This window comes from Benincasa hispida, chromosome 1 (assembly GCF_027475165.1).
Source record: "Benincasa hispida cultivar pf3 chromosome 1, pf3_genome.v1.1, whole genome shotgun sequence".
NCBI lineage: Eukaryota > Viridiplantae > Streptophyta > Magnoliopsida > Cucurbitales > Cucurbitaceae > Benincasa > Benincasa hispida.
Genome location: NC_143478.1, coordinates 36,518,625 through 36,543,261, shown reverse-complemented (window position 1 = coordinate 36,543,261; position 24,637 = coordinate 36,518,625). Strand labels below are relative to the sequence as shown.

General features: G+C 35.1%; 1 pseudogene across 1 annotated transcript; it reads right to left on the bottom strand.

The window, feature by feature from the left end:
- Positions 1–17,900: 17,900 nt before the first annotated feature.
- On the bottom strand, positions 17,901–20,310 carry LOC120072025 (pentatricopeptide repeat-containing protein ELI1, chloroplastic pseudogene; annotated as a pseudogene). Its single transcript, XR_016528188.1, has one exon. The product of XR_016528188.1 is annotated as a pentatricopeptide repeat-containing protein ELI1, chloroplastic pseudogene (transcript).
- Between the last annotated feature and the right edge of the window lie 4,327 nt (positions 20,311–24,637).

Sequence of the window (24,637 nt, the reverse complement as noted above, 5' to 3'; positions counted from 1 at the left end):
GCAAGATCATGCATCGTATTTAAATATAATTGTTATAATTAAATTTTAGGTTAATTCCTAAAGTATATACATGCATGATATCTTCTATATAAGTTGCATGATTATAAAATAGTTTGTATACTATGATGTTTTAATGTTTGATCAAAAGCATGTATGCTATATAATTTTTATTAATTATAATATAAATGTTATATTATGTATATCAATGAAAATCAATGATGCATTGAGTATGATATTGCCTAGATAAATATAATAGGTGTATTTATTATGTCAATCAAATGCATGTTATAGGTTCTAAATCATTAAAATATTAAAGTTATATGTTTAAAGAATTAGCAATGCCACGAGACAGGATCGAAATGCCAAAATACATTTTTCTTTCTCTTTTATATCTTAGATTCTTCTTAATTTTACATTCTAATATTGGTTTTGTCTATAGAAGCTATGTTAGGCTAAATTCTCATCGTTCTAAGGTTCGATGGATTTTAGGATTTTTGCTAAACACTTTTATGGATATTTAATTTAATTTACATGAATACTTTCTAGCATAATTGTTCCTAATGCTTTTGATGGTTTTATCAATGTTTTAATGATATCATGAATTAGAATTTTGCTTTAATGAGAGGGTCCTTAATTAGATTTAGCATGTTAGACTTTCGTTTGAACACATTAGAGTAGTCGGATAACAGAGATTGTTGATGAAGATTCTTAATATTTTACTTAATTATCTAGTTTCAAGCGATTAGTAATTAGTAAATAAGTGAGAGAAAAGATTATTTTCGAGTGATTCAATCAAGGTAAAAGACTTCTAGATTTAGGTATTGTAGTAATTGATTCAAGAAGTAAAACATTTGAGTTTAGTATGTAATTCCTTTGATGAAGCTTATTCCTTAGAATGTCTCTTTGTTGATATTCTCCATACTTTATCACTTTTAGTGCTTTCTTAGTTTAGATTTATTTTCATCACAAGTAGGTCCCCTAAATAAAATTGAAATAATCTCTAAATAGCTAAAAGGTTATCAATCCAATTTCCTAAGAACGATACTCGGCCAAGACCATTTTAACTATACTATTACTTGATATGTACACTTGTTTTACACCAAGATGTTGGCAATCAAAAGAATCTCTCTTATCTAAAAATCTTAGGTCTAAACACTTCCCTCATAGGAATTTTTTGTATGCAGGTATTGGTAAATCGTCTATCTTAATTTGGGTGAGGCATCTTATGGTTATGGGGCAAGGAGTTGACTATTTAAAAAAGAAGAAGAAGGGTGGGTAATGGTACCACTATCGAAATTTATGTAGATCAATGGGTGCCTCAAGAGAGAACATTCAAAATTCTCTCATATCCACGACTTTTGTTAAACCATTATGTCGGTAGCCTGATTAGTAACAACAATAGAAATGACCAAAAGATTGTGGATCTTTTCTTGAAGGAGGATGAAGAGTTAATCCAAGCATTCATTTAGCTCACACTCCTTCCATGAATCACTTTTTTCAGTACTATGATCGTAAATGGCTACACTTTATTAAAAATGGATACAAGTTAGCTTAAGATCTTGCTAGCGAGGCTTCTAGATCTACGAAACATCAAAGTAGAGATATGTAAGGCCTACAATGGAATATAAACATCCTCTAAAAAACAAAAATCTTTCAATGGCATGCTTGTATTAGAGTCGTTCTTGCTAAGTTAAATATTTATCACGGGGAAATTTGTGATTCAGGTTGTTACCATCTCCACAAAAGTGCTCTTGAAATGGAGCTTCATGTTATCTGTGATTGTAAACAAATGAGGAAATTTTGGAGAAGTTGGTTCCTATTCTTTCATATATTAACACAAAATATGCTAACTTTGCTTCTTCTTCTTCTTCTTCTTCTTCTTCTTTTTTAGAGGGTCTCAAATGCTTTAAGTTCGATGGAAATGGATAAGCATTCTACTCAGAGAAGTTTGAATTTGTTTCAGGCCCAAATGCCCTCTCTTTCGATTATTGATGATGTTCACATCAACTGCTGAAAGCACCTAAAAGGACTCTGATAAGCTTAATTTTGATGCTTCCTCCACCATTGGATAGGTGGAATTCGGAGCTGTTGTTCGTAATTCTAATGGTGAACCTTTGATATCGACACAAAAAGCTTTAGAATTCATCTACACCGCTGAGCTTACTTAGGTTGCTGTTCTACTGAATGGTATCATTACACTTGAAGAAGCAGAGATTTATCCTTTATGGGTTGAAACAAATTCAATGATTCTTTGATACTTAGTTGAAGGCCATAACTATTTCAACAATGAAGTCCAAGTGTTTGTTGGTGACATTAGAGCTTTTCGCCGATGAGGCATTATTTCAGGCTTCTATTTTTGTCAAAAAATCTGTAATATCGTTGCTCACATTCTGACATGTAATGCACGATAACCAAAGCTTCTGGTGTCTGACTTGAAGATCACCCCTTCGATGATGATGTAGGTTCTAATTTTTTTATATATTGTTAGTTTTTTTTCTTCTTTGTATTACTAAAAAAAATCACAAATTGTGTACTAAAATAAATTTCATGATTAATTGTTTTCTTTTTCTAAAAATATATTTGAAATATTTTTTCCCTAAGCGTCTAAGTCAAAACTAAGATCAAATGACAATTTCACTGCTGAAGACCTAGCACCATAACACTAGTGGATGATATAAAAGACAGTAGCCTCATCAGGCAACATTGTCATAACACATTATTAGCAAGGATGCATGGAGATGGCTATAGCCTAGATTACAATTAAGCATTACTTTATTTAAAAGTATAAATTCACTCAACATGTTATCCTCAATTAATTGCTGATCTTTGGAGTAATTTGGCTAAAAACTATCAAATTAAAATATCCATCAATATATTGGTTGTGCAACATCAATATTTAAGTTTAATAAATATCTTTGATATCCCATATCAATATTAAGGATGACAACAGGGCGGGGTGGGGCTGAGGATACGTTTCCCATATTTGTCCCTTGCCCCATTCCCATTTTGGGGGGTCGAGGTTGGGGAATCTTTACTCAGGGAACGAGTTCCATGGGAAAAATTCTTTTAAAATATTGTTATACACTTAATTGGTGGCCCTGAATGAAGATATATTTTATAATGGTAATAACTTTATTTTTAAGATATATTTTATATTTTATTAACTAAGGCCTCTTTAGTAACATTTGATTTTTGGTTTTTTAACTTTAAAAAATTAAGTCTATTAATAACTTGTACTTCTATAAGTTATTGTCTCTTGAAATTAGAATACTTAGAAGTATTTGATAAGAAAAACATTCAAGTTATAGGAAAATAGAGCAAAATTATTTTCCATGCATTCATTAAGTTCGAAAGAGAGCTCAAGTAAAAATCAAGTTGTTAATGTATTTCATATGTAGGAATATAAGCGAAAAGCAAGGAAAGGATACATGTGTCGAGACCAAAGGAAGACCATGCGATTAGCAGTTCATGAAGCAAGGAAATTCAAGGACAAGGCATGCGGCAAAGCAACCCAAGCAACAAACATGAGAACAAAATGTATCTACGGGACCACCGACAACTATAACAATGAATGCGCAAAAGTTAGCTGACGCGTACCACTGTCTGGTGTGGCAGAAGTGTCTCCATGCTCAACACTATATATACACCATTGCGCAAAGAAGAAAGCAACAATTTAATAGGGGATTCGAAGAAGAATTAATCAGTCTTCCAGAAGAATAGTTTCTCTGGAATTCGAGAGAATTTCCGTATAACCTTCTTTCCCATTCTTAAGGCTACCTTCTTTGGAGAGTTATTGCCATTAGCGCCAGAGAAGACTACTTAAAAGAGGAAACTCTCCCTTGTCCACTGCAGAGCACAAAACAACCACCGTATCAGATCGATGGAAGCAATATACAGTTGCCAATGATCATCATCGTCTTTCCCTTTCGTTCATCTTTTATTATATCTTTATCATTTTCTGTATTTCTATCTTTACACACTCTTAATCTATCTTTTAATAGACTTATTTTTATATTAATATATATCATGACTTCATCACCTTCTTCTTCCATTTTTTTGTCTTTCTATCCATCAGAAGCTAAATTCTAAGTGAGTTGGAATGAGTTAATCCTCATTCCAGCGAGCTTAATGATTAAGTGAATGTTCAGTCAGGTAATGGAACTTTAAATCTAAATCTTGATTTCTTTTATTCAATAGAATCATGAGATAACAATCAACTATTCGTGAGAGAAAGTGATTGTGAAATTCATTAACCCGAATAAGTGATGTGTTTAGAGATAAACTCCTCTTTATGTTCCATTCCAAATAATCTAAGCATGCATCATGGAAACATGATTTATATGGTTAACTCATCGAGAGGTGGAGTCATAAAGGTATGCAAAATGAACACGAGTCTATCATTAAGTTCAACGGTTGGGGATTGCTTATTCCAACTCTGCTCTTTCATTTGCTTTCTTTCCTAATCAACTTTTGTGCTATGCGTTCACTATCACACATCTACCACTACACATTCATCACTACATCTTCCATCGTTTATTTGCATTTCTCTATTTTATACTTTACACAACATCACCTACACCACCTTAATTTGATACACTTCTCCCTGCAGTTCATAATAGAAAATCATTAACTAAATTCATTTGTCATTTAATCAAGATCCTCACGTTCGACCTCGGTCTTCACTGAGACTACTTCCTAATTAGTTTATATTTGGACTTTTAGGAGAACATTTGTGTGAAGTATTATAAATTATTATCACATTATTAAGCATGATTGAGCATACAACACCTATGAACACTCATTCCACACAACATAAAATAACAGATATGATAGCTTATGAAAAAAGCTATAATAGACCTTTGATAATCTTTTTCTGACAACTCATGTTATTAAAAGTCTAAGACCTTTTATAGCATTTATGTAAGACCATAATAAATGTTATAATAGAGTAAGAAGATATAGCATATATACATTTCCATGAAAATATTTCATGTAAGAAGATATAGCATATATACATTTCCATGAAAATATTTCATAGTGTTAGTTATGAAGGCTATCTTTAATGTATAATAACTTCTTAATATTTACCATGTGGTAACTTTCTATTAATGTTACCTTTAACATATAATAACTTTTTCTTGATGTTATTATATATATATATATAACTTCATCCTACAATAAACTTATATATCAAAATTTCATAATCTACTTATATCACAAGTACTTATTTTAGCTAAGTACACACACGAAATACTTGATAATGCATCGAATATCATGGCTTCTTTTCATAATTGTAATTTCGTAATTCATTTATATATTAAAAATAAATAAACATTCCAATAATAAGGCTACGTTTACCAAACTATAATAAAAATTGGTGTAATCGGAATGAGATTTCATTGAAGGAGGGATCGTAATAGGTCAAAATCACAAACGCTATTGGATTGCTTTTGTTCGCGTTTATCTAAAATTATGAATCTATCGCATTTTACTATTACTGTTATCCTTATTACTGTTTGACCCTAACAATGACGGTAACCGTAGTAATAACAATAACACTAACGGTAAAGGTAACAATAAAGAGGGTTGAGACAAGGCGATCCTCTCTTCCCTTTCCTATTTCTTTTGTTTACAGATGTCCATAATAGAATTGTGGAGAAAAATGTGGGTCGCAAGATCTTGAACCCTTTTGAAGTGGGGGAGGATAAGATTGCACTCTCTCACCTCCAATTTGCTAATGACACTCTCTTCTTTTGTTCTGGCAAGGAGGATTCATTCTTGATCTTGAACCATATTCTTGTCTTCTTTGAAGAGATATTAGGGCTAAGGATTAATAGAGGCAAATACAGTTTAGTGGGCCTTCATTGTGATGTTAAGAAGCTTAATAGATGGGCGGCACTTGTGGGGTGTGCAATTGGCCACCTTCCCTCTTCCTATCTTGGTCTGCCTCTTGGTTGTTGTTCACCTCGTGATTTAAGTCTCAAAGTGTTTTGAATGAAAATAGAGAATGGTGATATGTGGATAAGATGAATGAAGATGTATGATAGATTAACTTCTCTCTAAGTGAGAAAGATAAGCGATCTGTTGGGGTGAATGCAAGCACACTTGTAATGCGTACAAGCTTTCCTAAATCAGATTCAAGTATAAATCTAACTCAGATTTCCTGATAAGTTCAGGGTTGAACACAAGAATTTTAAGAGATTCTAACGCAGACTTTGCATTATCTCAATTGTAGAGTTCCTAATTAATGTAAGTGAATATTATTTAGATTCATCTTCAATGCACTCATACAGGAAGATATGAGAGTTTAGATGACAAAAAAGGGAAAGTTATGCTTGAATGGTGCTGAGTGATGGCGATATGCGTTGATTCCAAGTGGAATGAACAAGCCAATGTAAATACAATGAAGATGATACATGTGCTTGTTTACAAACTGAATGTATGTGTTACGCGTCAGAATTTTGTTCCTTAGATCATATTAGTTCAACATTTCTCAATGTGAATGCCACATGTATTCCTATCTTTAGGGTGCATGTGTCGGTCACAAAAACAGACAAAAACGCAAGTAATTTTATCTCTAAACCTACTATGTGCTATAACTTGAGGTGTTCTATAGTTGTTCCTTCGAATGGTTTAACTATTTAATAACTTCAATCAACTAATCAGGATGATTAATGCATGGAGTTCAAGCATTCAACAACCACATACAAATTTGAATGTAAATAGATGAACAAATGATGAGTGATTAAAGGTAAGATTAAATTAAAGATAGCAAATGTTTTTACAGCAATCTCAAATGAATTGAATGGAATGATAAATGAAAGTAAGGCATAAAAAGAAAGAAGTCAAGCCACGGTATTCAATCTTTTGTCCTATTTGGCTCGATTTTAATGCTTGTTTCAACGAACTTGGTGAAGAAGTGATGAAGAATCCTCTCTCGAGCTTAAATCCAACAGCTCATCTTTTATCAACGATGAAAGTGATCTTTCCTCCTATCTCCTCAGGGGGAGAAGGCTCGTTTTTTGTGGTTTGTGGGGGTGTGCGCTATTTTGTGGGTGTAGTGGGATGAGTGGAACAATAGAATTTTTAAAGGAGGGGAGAGGGATCCTTGTGAATTTTAGTCCTTTGTGCATTATCATGTTGCTATTTGGGCTTTAAATCTGAAGGCCTTTTTTTAAGTATTCTATAGGTGTTATTTTTCTTAGTTGGATCCTCTTCCTTTAGAGGGTTCTCCCTTTTGTGGGCTAGTTTTTGTTGCCGTTGTATTCTTTCATTTTTTTCTCTCTCAATGAAAGTGGTTTTTCTTATAAAAAAAAAAAAAAAGGATAAAAGGTAGGAGTATTAGTGGCAGTTGATATGTCAATGTCAAAGGACTTAGGAAGAACAATGTTGGAAAGAACATCAGGTTGTTTAGCCTCCAAAGTAACTATATTAAATGGAAAATTTTGTTCATGAAAAATTACATCCCTAGAGATGAAGAATCGACTATTTTCAATATCAAATAGCTTGTATCCTTTCATCCCAATTAGATAACCCATAAACATAGTAGGTAAAGAACTTGGAGCAAATTTGAATCGACCATTGGGTAAAGTTGATGCAAAACATAGACATCCAAAGGTTCTTAACAATGAATACTCAGCTATTTGACCAAGTAAAAGTTCATAGGGAATCTTCCAATTGATGACAGGAGAAGGAATATGGTTCATAAGATGAATGAAGGTTAAAACACATTCATTCCAAAATTGTAAAGGAACTCAAGGAAAGAATAAGGCCCTAGCAACATTCAAAATGTGTTGATGTTTTCTTCCAATAGAGTTTTGTTCTGGTCTACCCACACATGAATATTGATGAATAATTCCTTTTTAAAGAAAAAACCATTATCAAACTGAAAGTTTTTTTTTATCCTTTTACCATACTGAGTCTCCAAATACTCAAAAAATTGGGGTATAATACGTAGAAGATTATATTTATTGTTCAATATAAACACCCAAGTATATATACTTTGATCAACCAAAGAGAGAAAAATTATGACCAACATGTGAATGTGTAGATATGAGACCCCAAATACTAGCATGTAGTAGATCAAAAATAGCAATAGATACATGGTTATGTGAATTAAAAGATAACCTATTTGCTTAGCCAAAGGACATATTTCACATGGATAAGCATTATTCAACAAAAAAAAATCAAACAATAACATGTTTTTCAAAGCAGATAGACGATGTGGAAGGTCCAAGTCTAGAGTGCCAAACATTATGCGAAATTCTTGAAACAACAGTAACAAAAGAAGTCTTCAAAGAGTTGCCAAAACTTCATAAGGATGTTCAAGAATGTATAAACCATCATGTAATCTACCTCTGTCAATCGTCTTCAAAGTGCACTTTTCCTGAATATCACAATAATCAATCGAAAAACTTACAGAAAGAGTATCATCAGACAATAAGGCACTAATAGATAGCAAGTTATACTGAAACTCAGGAACAAATAGTACATGATCCAGTGCTATGGTTCCAAATAGAGTGACTAATCCAACAAAATTCACTAGAATTCGAGTGCTATTGGGCAAAACAACAGAGCTAGCAACAAGCTTCAATTTGGTAAACACATGTTATAGAAAACATATATGTGTGGTTGCTCCAGAATCAATAATCCAATCATCATGAGAAACATAAAAAGAACAAATACCTACTACATGTGTAATAGTATCAGAATCGACCTTCTCAACAAGTTTAGATTGAAGCATAGTGAGAATGTTATGGCATTGAGCAAGAGTATCTGATAACTTGTAGAAATAAAAGTTATTCTGTCTCTTTTATCTAAAATAATTAGGAAAAAACATTGAAAATGCGACAACTTAATGGAAAATTCATAGAGATAATAACATCATGGGATCACACACACATAAAAAGCCTTTGCTTACAAAGAGTTGTAAATCATGCATTGTTTAATGCAAGAAGTCTGTTTATGTGATCAGGTGGAAAGTCTTAATGCCAAAATGAAGATCACATAGTTAACCAATTTAGTGGATTCTTGCAATGGAAAGTGACACGACACGGGCAGTGGAAGTCAAATAAAAAAAATGGTTGGTAGTTGAGAAGAAAACTTCACGGCAGAACCAATGAACTTCTAATGTGCAGCAAGTGGCACATTAAGGTATGACATTTAATGCGCCTTATCAGCAAAATCATTAGTGAGAGAAAAGAAGTTGCCTCTGGACCCCTATAAATACTCCATAAAATTCCATGCAAAAAAAAAAAAAAAAAAAAAAGAAAAAAAGAAAGAAAAGAAAAGAAAAAAGAAAAAGAAAGGGAGGAGAGAAGAGAGAACCAAGAAATTGGAAGAAACTCTGTCAAAATCTACTTCTCTTTAGAACCATTTATGAACCTTAAGTGAGAGCTTAGGTTTTCCTTGGAAACAAAAGATGAGCATCGTCGTCAACACAATCTAAGCGAAGCAGTCATTGAAAAGCCAGAGGAAGCAAGAGATTGCATACCACGATTCGACCTTCTTTCTCCATTTTTCATTTATCTTAGTTGTATTTATATTGTGTAACATTGTGAAACATCTTTTACCAATATGAATGTATATTTAGCTCATCATTTATCCATCCTTGTTATTGTCTTCATGAGCAACTAAATCACTTATGGGTTGAGAAGCATTTAACGAACATGAACTAAGTCAAAACATAAAGTTATGCATTCAACTTATTTTATACATGCTTATTGAATACTTGAACAAATTGAAAGATTATTCTGAGTAGATTAAACCTAGGTTTGGAAGAACTAAGGGTTTAGATTTCATAAACAAGAAGAAGGATCCTTTAGAAATAAAGAAATATCTCTTGCAATAAACATTCATCGCATGCATCCTAGAGATAGGATATTATGGCTTTGTTCACTAAAAATTGTAGGTTATAATTTCGAGTGATCTACTTGATTGCATTATTTATGCATTTACTTAGGAATGTGAGTGAATATTCTTCTCAACCTTTATCCATTCGAATTTAACACTCATCGCACAGACTATCTCACATAAATTGTATTGTCCGTCGTATTGTCATTTAACCAACCTTAGTGTTAGAATAGCATAAAACCAACTCATCACTCATTTAGCAATTTAGACGCGTCAAGATCAAAATAGTAATTTTCAATGTATACTTACAAAAGAATCCCTGAGTTCAACCCTTGACTCACCAGGACTCTAGCTAAACTTATACTTGGGTTCAACTAGATAAAACAGTGCATTATAAACTGATATTTAGCATTCATTTCATCGCATAGTAAAAACGTATAAAGTTTTTATGCCATTTTTGGAGATTGTGGTAACTAAGTGCGCTAAGATTATTGTTTTGATTTTCGTAGGTCTCGATTTTTGGAAGTATTGTATCTTTGGTTGTGAAAAGGATAAAAACATTTTAAGAGCGAGGGATCTATGCCTGAGCTTATATTCGACTCGGAGACCGAGAGGACTTTTTGTAGAAGACAAATGGCAAATAGAAAAAGATGATAGAGGAATAGAGCTTAAAGGATGACGGATCAGCGAGATCATCCTGAAGAGCCACAGGCAGTGATCAATAATAATATGAATGCTCTCACCAACCCGATTCTTTTGGAAAATGATTGCAATAGGCCCATTAGGGACTATGCGTCACCCAACTTGATTTCTCACCATGAATCATGCAACCAACTTTAGATGGAACTAGGTTTGAAATGAATCCTATAATGCGTCAATGATTATGACGGCTGGTCAGTTTGGGGGAAGGAAAGGTGAAGATCCTCATACTTATTTGAGGAGTTTCATTAAAATTGCAATACATTTGTATTCCCCAACTTCTCTCCAGAAGAAGTTCGGCTCCTATTGTTTCCAATTTCATTATGTGATGATGCCAAAAGGTGGGCATACTCACTTGAACCTAGTGAAATCACATTGTGGGAACAAGTAATAGAAAAGTTTATGAAAAAATACTTCCCACCAACGTAAAACGCGAAGAGAATAAGGGCAATTACAAACTTTTAGCAAAAAGATAATGACACACTCAGTGATGCGTGGGCAAGATTTAGGAGGTTAGTAAGAGACTGCCCGCATAACGAACTCCATGACTGCCTACATATGAGAGATTTTCTATTATGGTTTGAATTCAGTATTGCAAACAGATGTAAACGCCATCGCAGCATGCATAATGTTGGACAAAACATACATTAAAGCTAAAACATCCTTAATCAAATCTTGTAGAATCATGAAGAATGGAAAGAAAATGAACATGGCTCAAGGTCCAACGAAAAAAGACAAAATGATGATGCCATAGCATCGCTTCAAACACAGGTGAACACGATGACTAACCTATTATAGGTGATGACCATGACCAAATCCAGCACAAGAAATGGGCAAGTGAACACAGTTACTCAGATGACTAATGGAAACTATGTTCTATGTGAAGAACCTCACTCATTTGGGGAATGCTCGCATAACCTGAAATCCATCTACTTCATAAAAAACAACCTTTTTTCAAACACATACAATTCTGGTTGGCGAAACTACCCCAACTTTTCATGGGGAGGAAATCAGCAACCACAAGCCAACTCTCACAACACCCCTAGAGATGGACCACATGGGTTCCATTAAAGACAAAATAGGCATTAACAAGTAGCAAGCTCATCTCGACCACTAACCACATCTACTTTGGTATTTTTTTGAAGGAATATATACAAAAGAATGAAGCGGTTCTCCAAAACCAAGTAAAGTTGATTCGCAATCTTGAGATCCAAATGGGACAAATCGTAGGAGAGTTGAAGAAAAAACCACAAGGTTCACTTCCAAGCACTAGCGAGGTTCCTTGTAATGCGGGGAGTTCAGGAAAAGAATAATGTCAAGCAGTGACATTGAGAAGTGGACACATTACGATAGAAGTCTTGAAGGAAAAATGAAGCAAAACTATAAAGAAAGCACAAAAATATTCTTATGATGAAAACATTGATATTCAACCATCGCACGAAGTTCAAGAGGAACACAGAGGCACATTTGTAACAAGTTCTACATCAAAGGCATCGAATGAGGTACAACTGCCTCCTTTCTCACAGAAATTGAGAAAGAAAAACGATGAATGCCAATTTCAATGCTTTCTAGGAGTGTTAAAGCAACTACACATTAACATTCCATTCATAGAGGCATTAGAGAAAATGCTAACGTATGCCAAATTCCTAAAGGATATTATATCCAAAAAGAGGAAAATGAAAAATTACGAAACAGTGGCATTGATGCAAGATTGCAACGCCATTATTCCCCCGAAGATGCAAGATCTAGGGTGTTTCACAATTCCCTGCTCCATTGGCGGAATTTACATAGGACATGACTTATGCAATATGGGAGCAAGTATTAATCTCATACTCTTGTCAATTTTCAAACAACAGGAAATTGGAGAGCTCACGCCTACCATAGTTACTCGACAATTAGTGGATTGCTCTTTGGTGCATCCAGAAGGAAGCTCGAAGATGTGCTTGTCAAAGTAGACAAATTCATTCTGCCAGCAGACTTCATCATATTAGCTTACAAAGTAGACAAAAACATGCCCATCATTTTGGGAAGACCTTTCCTATCTACGGGAAGAACCCAAATTAGCGTGCATAAAGGAGAAATTACGATGTAAGTCAACGAACAAAAGTTGAAATTTAACATCTTGAAAATGATGAGCTTCCCTAATGACGTCGAAGCATGCAGGACAGTTAAGTTGAAAGAAGAATGGCCTTGTAGGCTTGAACTTGAAATTGATAAAGAGATTGAATTGGAATATGAGTCGATCACAACAATTGAATCTTGTAATGCGGTGAAAGGGATACATAAGATTTTGAACCACTGAGTCGAGAAGGCAAAATCAAGCCTTTGCTTGAACAGTCACCAGTTCTGGAATTAAAAGCTTTTCCTACCCACTTAAAATACGCGTTCCCTGGTCAGGATGGCACCTTATCAGTCATTATCTCAACTAAACTTCCAGAGGATAAAGGGTATCAGTTCATCCTATTGCATGCACAAAATAAGACTTGATGAAGGAAAATGAGGATCTATTGAGCATCAGCATAGACTAAACCTTGTGATGAAGGTTAAAAAAGAGATCATCAAATGATTAGACATAGGAATTACTTTTCCAATTTTAGACAGCACATGGGTTAGTCCTGTACAATGTGTTCCAAAAAAGGGGAGGAATGAATGTAGTCACCAACCAGAACAACGAGCTAATTTCGATGCGTACAATCACAGGTTAGAGAATATGCCTGGACTATAGGAAGTTTAATGCAGCGACAAAAAAAGGACCACTTTTCCTTGCCATTCATTGATCAAATATTGGACAGATTAGGAGGGAATGATTTCTTCTATTTCCTAGATGGCTATGCTGCATGTAATCAAATCATGATCGCACTAGAAGATCAAGAAAAGACAACTTTCACATGCCTCATGGGACATTCGCCTTCCGGCACATGCCCTTTGGGCTGTGTAACGTGTCTAGCACCTTTCAAAGGTGCATGATAGCCATCTTTTCTGACTATCTTGAAGATTCAGTGGAAATATTTATGGTGACTTCTTGGTTTATGGCAAGACGTATGAAATATATCTAGCAAACCTCAAAAATATTTTGAAAATGTGCGAAGACACCAACCTAATCCTCGAGAATATAGTGAAAATGCTATGGCATTGAGCAAGAGTATTTGATAACTTGTAGAAATACAAGTTATTCTATCTCTTTTATCTAAAAAAATTAAGAAAAAGTGCTGAAAAATGCAACAGTTTAATGAGAAATTCATAGAGATAATAACATCATGCGATCACACACACACAAAGCCTTTGCTTATAAAGAGTTGTAAATTATGCTTTGTTTGGTGCAGAAAGTCTGTTTATGCGATCAGGTGTAAAGTCTTAATGCCACGAAGACCGCTTAGTTAACCAATTCAGTGGATTCTTACGATGGAAAGTGACGCGACATGGACAGTGAAAGTCAAATAAAAAAAATGGTTGGTAGCTGATAAGAAAGCTTCACGACAGAACTAATGAACTTCTGATGTGTAGTAGGCGGCATATTAGGGTATGGGATTTAATGTGCCTTATCAACACAATCATTAGTGAGAGAAAAGAAGCTGCCTTTGGATGCCTATAAATACTCCACAAGAATGCCATGCAAAAAAAAAAGAAAGAGAGGAGAGAAGAGAGAACTAAGAAATTGGAAGAGACTCTATCAAAATCCTTTCTTCTCTTTCGAACAATTCGCAAACCTTAAGTGAGAGCTTAGGTTTTCCTTGGAAGCAGAAGAGGATCATCGTCTTTAACACAATTTAAGTGAAGCAGTCATTGAAAAGCCAGAGGAAGCAAGAGATTGCATACCACGATTCGACCTTCTTTCTCCATTTTTCATTTATCTTAGTTGTATTTATATTGTGTAACATTGAGAAACATCTTTTACCAATATGAATGTATATTTAGCTCATCATTTATCCATCCTTGTTATTGTCTTCATGAGCAACTAAATCACTTATGGGTTGAAAAGCATTTAGCGAACATGAACTAAGTCAAAACATAAAGTTATGCGTTCAACTTATTTTATGCATGCTTATTGAATACTTGAACAAATCAAAAGTTTATTCTGAGTAGATTAAACCTAGGTTTGGAAGGACTAAGGATTTAAATTTTATAAAACAAGATAAGAGCTCGTTTAGAAATAAAGAAACATATCTCTTGCAATAAACACTCATGCATGCATCCTAGAGATATGATATTGTGGCGTACTGAAAGGTGTAGGTTATAATTTCGAGTGATCTACTTAAACATATGATTTATACATTTATTAGGAATGTTAGTAAATATTCTTCTCAACCCTACTTCTATCCATTCGAATTTAACACTCATTGCACAAATTGTCTCACATAGATTGTATTGTCCATTGCATTTCTCATTTAACCAACCTTAGCGTTAGAATAGCATAAAACCAACTCATCACTCATTTAGTAATTTAGACGCGTCAAGATTGAAACAGTAATTTTCAACGCATACTTACAAAGCAATCCTTGAGTTCGATCCTGGACTCACCAAGACTCTAGTTGAACTTACACTTGGGTTCGACTAGATAAAATAATGCATTATAAATCAACATTTAGCATTCATTTCATCGCATAGTAAAAATGCATCAGTATCATTATTCAATGTATTGCTAGATACAGAAGCTCCTTGAAGAGATTCAGTAGTAGTGTTTGCAGCAACATAATTATTAGTAGGAGCTTTATGAACTTGATTATTTGGACAAGCTTGACCTTTGTATCTATAACCAGGTGGATATCCATGAAGCTTGTAGCATTTATCAATCGTATTGCCAGAAAGATGATGTAGGTACAAACTGGTCTATTTTTGTTCTATCGTGTTGGATTAGAAGAAACACCCTGTTGTGACTATGAAATATTATCAAACTTATGAACCGCAAACGTTAGAGACGAAGTATTTTGAGTATAAGTAGGTTGATATTGTTCTGGTTGAATAATTAATGAAAAAGCTTTGTTTATGGTAGGAGGTGGATCCATAAGCAAGAACTGAGAGCGAGCATGACCAAAATCATCACTCAGTCTCATTAAGAAGCACAATAAATACTCAAATTGAACAAATTTTTCAATAGATTTAGCACCACCACATATTCATCTTCCACAAGTGCAACCTGATCAATAGGATATATATTCATCCCAAAGTCTTTTAACTTTTGTGTAATATATCATGACTGATTCTTGTTCTTGTTTGAAAGTGGACAAAGCGCGTTTAAGATGAAAAATGTGTGGTCCATTATACTTTTGGAATTGATCTTAACAAATCGCTCGAGCCAAATCAGAAACAAAATACATGAAGAAATTCCTATGGAATAGAGTTCAAAATCTAAGTAATAACAACATTATTGTTCCGAATCCACAAAGAAAGTAAATCATTTGTAGGTAGAACAATCAATCCATCGATAAAATCACGCTTGTTCCAAATTGACAAAGCAAGGATCATTGATCAGCTCCATGTAACATAATTGTAGAACAATCAATCCATCGATAAAATCGCGCTTGTTCCAAATTGACAAAGCAAGGATCATTGATCGGCTCCATGTAACATAATTATCATGAGTGAGAGGCTTGGTCAGAAGAACAAGATTTGAAGTACCATCGTGATGAAGAGTATAGGGGTTATTCGAAGAAGCAAGAAAATAGTACTGTTTGTGATGAAGAATTGAAGAATCAATCGGTTGAATCAAAGTCGACAAAGTTGAAATAGCCGCTAGAAAGACAGGCAGAAGAGAGAGATTAAATTGAAGTGATTGGTGGAAGAGATGAAGTGGATGAGTCCATGGCGTTCACACGCGAGAGGGAGGAAAAATTAAAGCTGATACCATAATAGATTTATGTAAATGAGAGGAAAAATGCCTCACTTTCATTAATTTCCATCAAAGTGTATATATACATCAGTGATAATTGTAAATAACGTAAAATGAACAATAACATAATAGTGTTATAATTAATAAAAAGCCTTTGCCATGAAGGGTTGAAACTGCCATTTGTTTTAGAACATAAAACCACAACAAATTTTTTTTAGAACAAAACATGGAAGGAAGTAGTGTTGTAGAGAAGAGAAATAGAGAGAAATTTAGCGATTAGGGCAAGAAGAGAAATATGAAAAGAAGACATGGGAAGGACTTCTGAAGCCAAACTATTGAAATAACCCCATGTTTGAAGCCAAGAGATTAGAAGTGGGAAAAAAATCAAAATGTAAAGAAGCCACAAAACAACTCACCACTTTGTTGTAAAGAAGAACCGTGTAGACTTGCGAACAAAACAGGTTGGATGAAGTGCACATGCTTCACATGCTTCACAAAACAGGTTGGCGAACGAAATCGTACGATTGTAGCGGTCGATGGACAAAGCTGCACAAGCTTCACGATTGTAATTGCTAAACTGTGGGGAAGTGGAGTTGAAACTAATGGAAGAGATATAAGTGCAGAATGAGAGGGGGGCTGAGGGAAAAGGGGGGTTTACAACAATATCAATCCTCAATTGTTAGCGCACACTTCTTTTTTTCCAAAAGTAATTGAGCTTTCCGCTTTGATTTCTTCTTTTTCTTTTTCGTTTCACCCCCTCTTTTTATAGCACATTTAATAAAAAGCTATAATCAAAAGTTATTAAAGAGGGCTGTGCAACCTCTAAATTTCTTAGTTTATTATCACTTTTTTCCAATATTTTAAAAAACCATTCTAAATTTTGAAAACTATAAAAATAGTTCTTAAAAACTATTTTTATTTTTGAAATTTAGCTAAAAATTAATTCTTTTATTTTAAAAAAACGTAAATTATGGTAAGAAATAAATATATATATATATATATTTAATTTACAGAAATCCAAAACCAAATTGTTATCTATGACCTAAATGATAGCTATTCAGTGATTAGGCATATCATGCTTTTATATATACATTTATACAATTTTCATCCATAAAATCGAAAGGATACCTAATTCAAGTCAATTTTTTTCCACATAAAAAAAATCTAATGCAAGTCATAATAACTTGCTTAATTCATTCAATGTGGTAAAAAGAAATGTAGCCATAAAAAAAATTATAACACTAATATTTAGTCACCACTATGTGCGTCTATATCATTTTAAAAGAATTGATCAAATTTTTAGTTTACACAAATACTTTAAAAACACATAATAGACCCTTAAACTTTCAATTTCCCAATTAGATTCATAAATTAAAATTTAAAAAAAAAAAAGTAAAACAAGTCAACAATATTAAGCTGGAAGTTGATAGATGTATTAGACGCTAAATTTTGGAAGTATCTCTCAAAATCTTACAAACCACAAAATTGAAATTTAAGAATGTTAGGGACTTTTTAAAGAATATAAGAAAAACTCGGGATCAAATAATATATTTAGCTCAAAAGATTATAACACAAAATTTCACCAACTCCTAGACCGTTAATTTTCCTTTAACTTATCATGAAGACTATACAGTATACATTATTCAACTTTCAAACAAGTGAAGGGTTAATCTCCCTAAAACTTACCATGTCAGGGAAAGTTTCACTCGAAGCATCAATTTCCATCTCGTTTTTTTTTTATCAATCACCAGAAATCTCCACAAGAACAAGAACCCCCTTTAAAGTGATGGAACCGAGTCACATCTCTAACAACTACTTCCCGCCTATATATCTCTGATATGAACACCATTGCGGTGTGGCAGTCCCCACAAATTCTCAAGTTCTTCGTCACCCGGAGAATGGTTTCAGCAGAAGTATTGAGAATCCCGAATGCAACAGCGAGCTTCTCACTGTGTGCAATGAGGTTGAATTCTTTCTCTTCCTCGCTGATGTCATGCAACACATAGCTTGTATCAGGAACATAGCCAGCTGCTTTCATCTTCTCTGGCAATGCCTCCAAGAACATGTAGATTTCCTTGGCTTGAGGGTGGGACGTATCGCCACCGAGAAACATATGTGTTTTGCCATCGATCTCGATCCAACTGTAACCTGGACTTTTCATTGTCCCCTGAAGTTTCAGAATTGCTCTCACTTTGTCAACTTCCTGCCACCTTCCAGCTTCAGCATACATGTTTGAAAGCAGGACGTAGTTGCCAGTGTTTTCTGGTTCTAGGACAAAAAGCCTTCTTGCTGCAGTTTCTGCCATTTCCAGATTGCGGTATTTTCGGCAGGCGGCTAATAGTGAACCCCAAATGCTTGGTCCTGCTGCCATTGGCATTTCGTCTATAAGTTTGCTTGCTTCAGCTAATCTCCCTGCTCGACCTAAGAGATCGACAACACAAGCATAATGCTCAGCTCTGGGATTGATCGAATATCTGGTGCTCATGTAGTTGAAGTACTTTAAACCGACATCAACAAGACCTGAATGGCTGCAACCAGATAACAATCCTGTGAATGTAATGTCGTCCGGCTGAATGCCTGCTTGGATCATCTCCCGAAAGGTTGACACTGCTTCAAGCCCATGTCCATAGGAAGCATAAGCAGTTATCATGGTATTCCAAGCAACCAAATTCTTTTCACTTCTATTAAGCCTATCGAAACAGTTGCGAGCATCGGCTAAGCTTCCACATTTTGCATACATTGCAGTAAGGGCAATCAGCACAGAAGCATTTGAATTCAATCCCATCCGACAAGCTAACTCATGAATCTGCCTTCCGCGTTCGAGTGCCGATGATTGTGCACAAGCTGGGAGGACACTCATTATAGTCACCCAGTTGGGTCTTATTCCTGAATCTTCTTTCATCATTTCATCAAACAAATTTAATGCTTGCTGCGCCAAGCCGCTCTGTGAGTATCCAGAAATCATAGTCGTCCAAGAGACAATATTCCTCCATGGCATTCTCTCGAAAATCGCCATTGCAGCATCAATACACCCACTCTTCATATAACTAGCAAGTAAAGCATTCCAAGCCGAAACATCTCTAACAGTCATATTATCAAACACCTTACCCGCATCATTTATTTCACCACATTTTCCATACATATCAATCAAAGAAGTAGCCACATACAAATCAAACTGCAACCCAATTCTCAAAACTATTCCATGAACACATTTCCCCATCCAAACACTCAATAAATCCACAGAAGACTTGAGAACAAAAGGGAAAGTAAAGTAATCCCCTGTAAAGCCCCAGGAATGCATAGAAAAATAAGTGGCAGCAGTTCTTTCCGCAAACCCATATCGTGAATAGGCTCGAATCATTGAATTAAACAAGAGAGAGGAAGGCTCACTAATCCGATTGAAGACCGAAATAGAGGAATCAATATCACCGGAACTGGCATAAAACGCAACCATCTTGGAGCCAACCAGCCCGGTGGGCTGAAGGCCACGGAGAAGCATGTGGGCGTGAACTTGGTGGCCCAATCTCAACAAGTTTAGGCCAGTAAGGAACTGGAAAACGGGGGCATAAGATGGAATCGGAGGTGGGTCCAGCGCAAAGAGCGGGCGCAGGAGGTTGCGGAGAGTCGCAGAGAGAGAACGGCGAGAGATTGAGCATTTGAATGGTGAGTATGATGGTGGAGGGATGTCGATGCGAGGGGAACCAGAATAAGAATGGAGGATTCGAAAGAGAAGGTGATTAGGATTTGGGATGGAGATCGATAGCCGAATGCCATTGTGCATTTTGTGCATTGACAGTCGTCAGGTTTTTCTTTGGTGGCCTTCGCATCGCAAGGGAGAGGAATGGAGGGAAAAGATTACTTTGTATTTTCTTTCTCCTCATGAGGAATACTGTGTGCATCGAGAGCTATATTAGGTTTTACACACTAAAAACCTGTGCAATGGCTTTTGTCGATAGATGGGCAAACCACTTCATACTTAATAGATCAATGGAAGTAAAAAAAATGATCCCATTTAATTACTTTGATGTTATTTACTTATATTTTGCATTTGTATTGACACATAGGTCCCACATTCAAATTTGTAATAAAATAACGCAATCTAATTGATGAATAAGGAATACTCAATCTGATTGCACCTGAAAATTACGTCTTATTGTTACGGTTACGGTTACCGTTATAGTTATTGCTACGGCTACTATTATTGTTATTATTACAACTGAAAAATTATCAATTTTGACATCTTTATTGTTATCTTTACCGTTACCGTTACCGCTTAACCCTTAGAGGTAGAGATAGAGATAACGGTAATAGTAAATTTGACAAAATTCATAATTTTAAGTAAATGCGATCAAAATCAATCTAATTACGTTTACGATTCAAGCTCATTACAATTGACCCATCAATGAAATTTTAGTACGACCACACCAATTTTCATTACGGTTTGGTAAACGTGGCCTTAAGTATGAGTGATTACCTGATTTTTGCTACACATGTGGCGGCCCTTGGGTGTAAGCAGTAGGTGTTGGAGATGATGTCCTGAACTCTCGTTGGGTCCTGTAGTTTGTAAACACTATATTGAACAAACGTTTGTGATGTAATAATATATGATATTTTCTTCACTATTGTCTATGGAACATTGGATGTTTTATTTGCTTTACCACAAACCAATAAACTAAGATCACTGGTTGTCGTTGTAACTTAACCATGTATGTGGAGACATACAGGTGAATCATGTCTTAAGTAATAACCAACATTGTCTGTAGTATATGGATATAGGAGGGAAACCTTATATTGGTAATGCTACGGATTCGGCCCGCTTTGTAGAATAGTTTTAAGTGTTGTGACTTGCTACAGATGGTCTGATCCTGATCATTCATGTGGAGACATGTGAGCGAGGACGTCTTATACAAAGAAGTTTGTATAAAACCGGACCATGAAGTGTTATAGTCTCGTTATATAATGTCGTTCATGATAGAGATTTCACTTCACTAGGATGACCATAGGTAACATGACCTCAATCTTGAGTGAGTTGGGAACTCTTGCCTTTGAAGGCGGTCCTTTGATTTACATGGGTGTGAGTGACCAAATTGCCGATTTAAACCTACCACTTTGGGGATTCGTCTGATTTGGGAGCTGGGAACTCAGCTACACAAGATGAAATTCACTCCTTCCCCGACGCAGGGGTAAGTAAATAGATTACTCACTTAAGGGTTGATTCCAGGGCTTGAATGATGTGGCGCCACACATCTTCTCATGGCCTGAGAGGTGTCCACACATAGTAGGACTATGTTGTATTGTTCATTAGAGGGATCAGTGGTACTTAAAGAGTTAGATGTAACTACAGGGGCAAAATGGTAAATTGGCCTAGCCGTACTTACGAGCATCTATGAAGGGTTATCGTACTATTGATTGATTATATCCGATGGATACATAAATATATCTGTGGTGAGAAGAGTGCAGGTGCCGATCTTTAGTGGAATGCCTGGCAGTTAACGGATGGTGGATCTCGTGGCTAAAGAGTTTAGTCAACTATTCACGTGTCGTTGGAGCTTCAAGCCACAGGCCCATAAGGTCCCCTTGGTAGTTCAATGTATTCAAGTTGAGAATCAGTTTTTGGTCCAGTTTGAAGTGTTCAAATTGACAAGAGAGAGTTCGATTATATATGATATGATTGAACTGGTCAATTATATATGATATAGTTGACATGATGTATGAGATACATTAATTGGAGGAAAAGGATATAAATATGATTTATATCTAGTGGAGGAGAAAAAGACTATGGTTCATATGTTGCATATGATGTGATATTAAACCATAGGTTATAAATATAATATAATTATATTTATTTTTAATTAAACAATTATAGGATCATTGTTGGCGGTTTTTTCTCCGTAACTGAATGAGATAATGGGAGGTTGCAATCAGTTTTCGTAACTGAAAAATAAAATGAAAATAGTTTTCATTTTGCAAAGACATTAGATAATCGTTCACCGATTAGTACATTGCCCATCGCCTAGGAAACCGAGTGAATACACGATAGCTCAAAGTTTATTAAACAATTTTGTACACGCGTGCTTTTCCTAAATGATCGTGTACACGTGTGCCTTTCCTAAACGATCACATATTATTACCTAAACGATCGTTTAGCTTTTTCTAAGCGATCGTGTGCCCGAGCGTTTCACTAAACGATCAACCCCAGTTTACTACATGATCGTGTACCTTTACCTAAACGATCAAGCATCCGTCTATATGATAGACTTTCGATATCTCCTACTTACTTGGTCGTGGTAAACGATCGTTCCTTCCTCATTCCCTCTACTAAATCCAACAGAGCCCACATCTCCTGGATTCTTACTCCGAGAATACTGAGGTTTCCGAGTGGTTGTATCCTCTATTGTTTCCTTGTTCGTGAAGAGTCCGTTTGTGGTAGACGACAACGAGATTTGGTGGACGATAGGCTTAACAATCTCAGCGACAACGAGATTAGCTAGATTGACGAGAGCAAGATTTAAAGAGAAGAAGAGTTCTTCAACTAGTATGTATCTCGTCCCTTTGTTGTTTATGTTTCAAAGCATGCCATAACATTTGTTGTTAAATGCATAACTAGTATGTTTAATTGTGAATGCGGTATTTCTGTCACAATGAGTTTGGAACGATCTTGCTTCCGCTCAGAGGTACTCTTTTATAAGAGTTCCTTCAGTAGGGTGTTCAAATGACCCGACAACCCAAACATCTCGGACTATCTAACCCAAATTATAAGAGTTAGGTTGGGTTAGTTTTAATTTTGGGTTGGTTCTAGTCTCAGGTTGCATTTTTTAAAAAATCGAGTTGACCTAACCCAACCTGAATTTTATATATATATATATATATATATATGTATGTATGTATGTATGTATGTATGTATGTATGTATGTATGTATGTATGTATGTATGTATGTATAAATAAATAACTCTTAGGGTTCTTACGTTCTCTATCTTGTGCTGCTCACGCTCAGTCTTCATTCCTCTACCCAACCTCATTCACACTTCGTTCATCTCCTCAACCTAACCTTAGTCCCTCTCTATCTTTCCCTCTTTCAATTTTGTCCCTAGCTCTCCCTCTTTCGTCCATCTTCAAATCTCCCTCTTTCGACCATTCGTGATCATCAAACTACGTTTCAACCGTCTATCTTCTTCAACTTCATTTCCAATCAACTAACTAACCTCAAGCTTCAGTCATTCGTTCCTTATACTTTGCCTCAGACTTCGTTCTGGTTTTGTTTCGGTTGTTCGTCTTCTTCAAATTCAGTTCATGTTCGTAAGCTTCTGTTCGTCACTTTATCTTCTTCACAACCCGAAAAATCCAACCCAACCCAACCTAAATTTAAGGGTTGGGTTCGAAACCCTATTTGGGGCATTCAAGTAGCCAACTCGACCAACCCGAATTTTTGAGTTGGTCTAAAAATTTTTCCTAACCCAACCCGCATACATCCCTAATGAGTATAGACTGAATGAATTATTTGGACGATAAAGGGGTTGTGTCGTGGGCAATGATAGGAGCTCAGACACTTAGGGTATTTGTTTCAAGGATTGGGTTTGAATAGTAAACACTATTCAAATTCATGGGTTACACTTTTTTTTTGGGTAATTGCAATTGATTGCATTTTTAAGAATAATAACCAAGTGTGTAACATCATTTAAAAAAATTGCAAATATAGCCAAGTTTATCAGCGATAGACTTCTATCGTTGATAGACTCTTACCAGTGATATGGTCTATCACTGATAGACTCCTACCAATAATATGGTCTATAACTGATAGACTATTTAAATATTTAGGAAGTTTGTCGGCCAACTTTCAGATACAACCTCTGGTGACCACCACCGACCAACTTCAACCACCATCTTCGATGACCGTTGTCAACCAACCTCCAGTCGCACTTCCAACGACCTTGACTGAACTCCGACAGTCATTAGCTAACTTTGGAAAACATTAATAAACATACTTTTAGTATATAACAAACCAAACAAACTTATCTATAAAAATACTTCTAAGAAAGAGTTGTCAAACACATGTGTGTTTTTATTTTAAGGAGTTATTTTTTTCTTTTTTTCTTTTTTTTTATATCAATAGTGTTTAAATAAAAATGAATTTTTGAAAAACAGTTTTTCTAAGTCATTTCAAACAGATGCTTATTTAAATTACAAAAATATTTTTTAAAATATATTTTCTCTTCCTTTTAGTTCTTTTTTCGGTTGGAGTTTTTTCTTTTTAATTATTA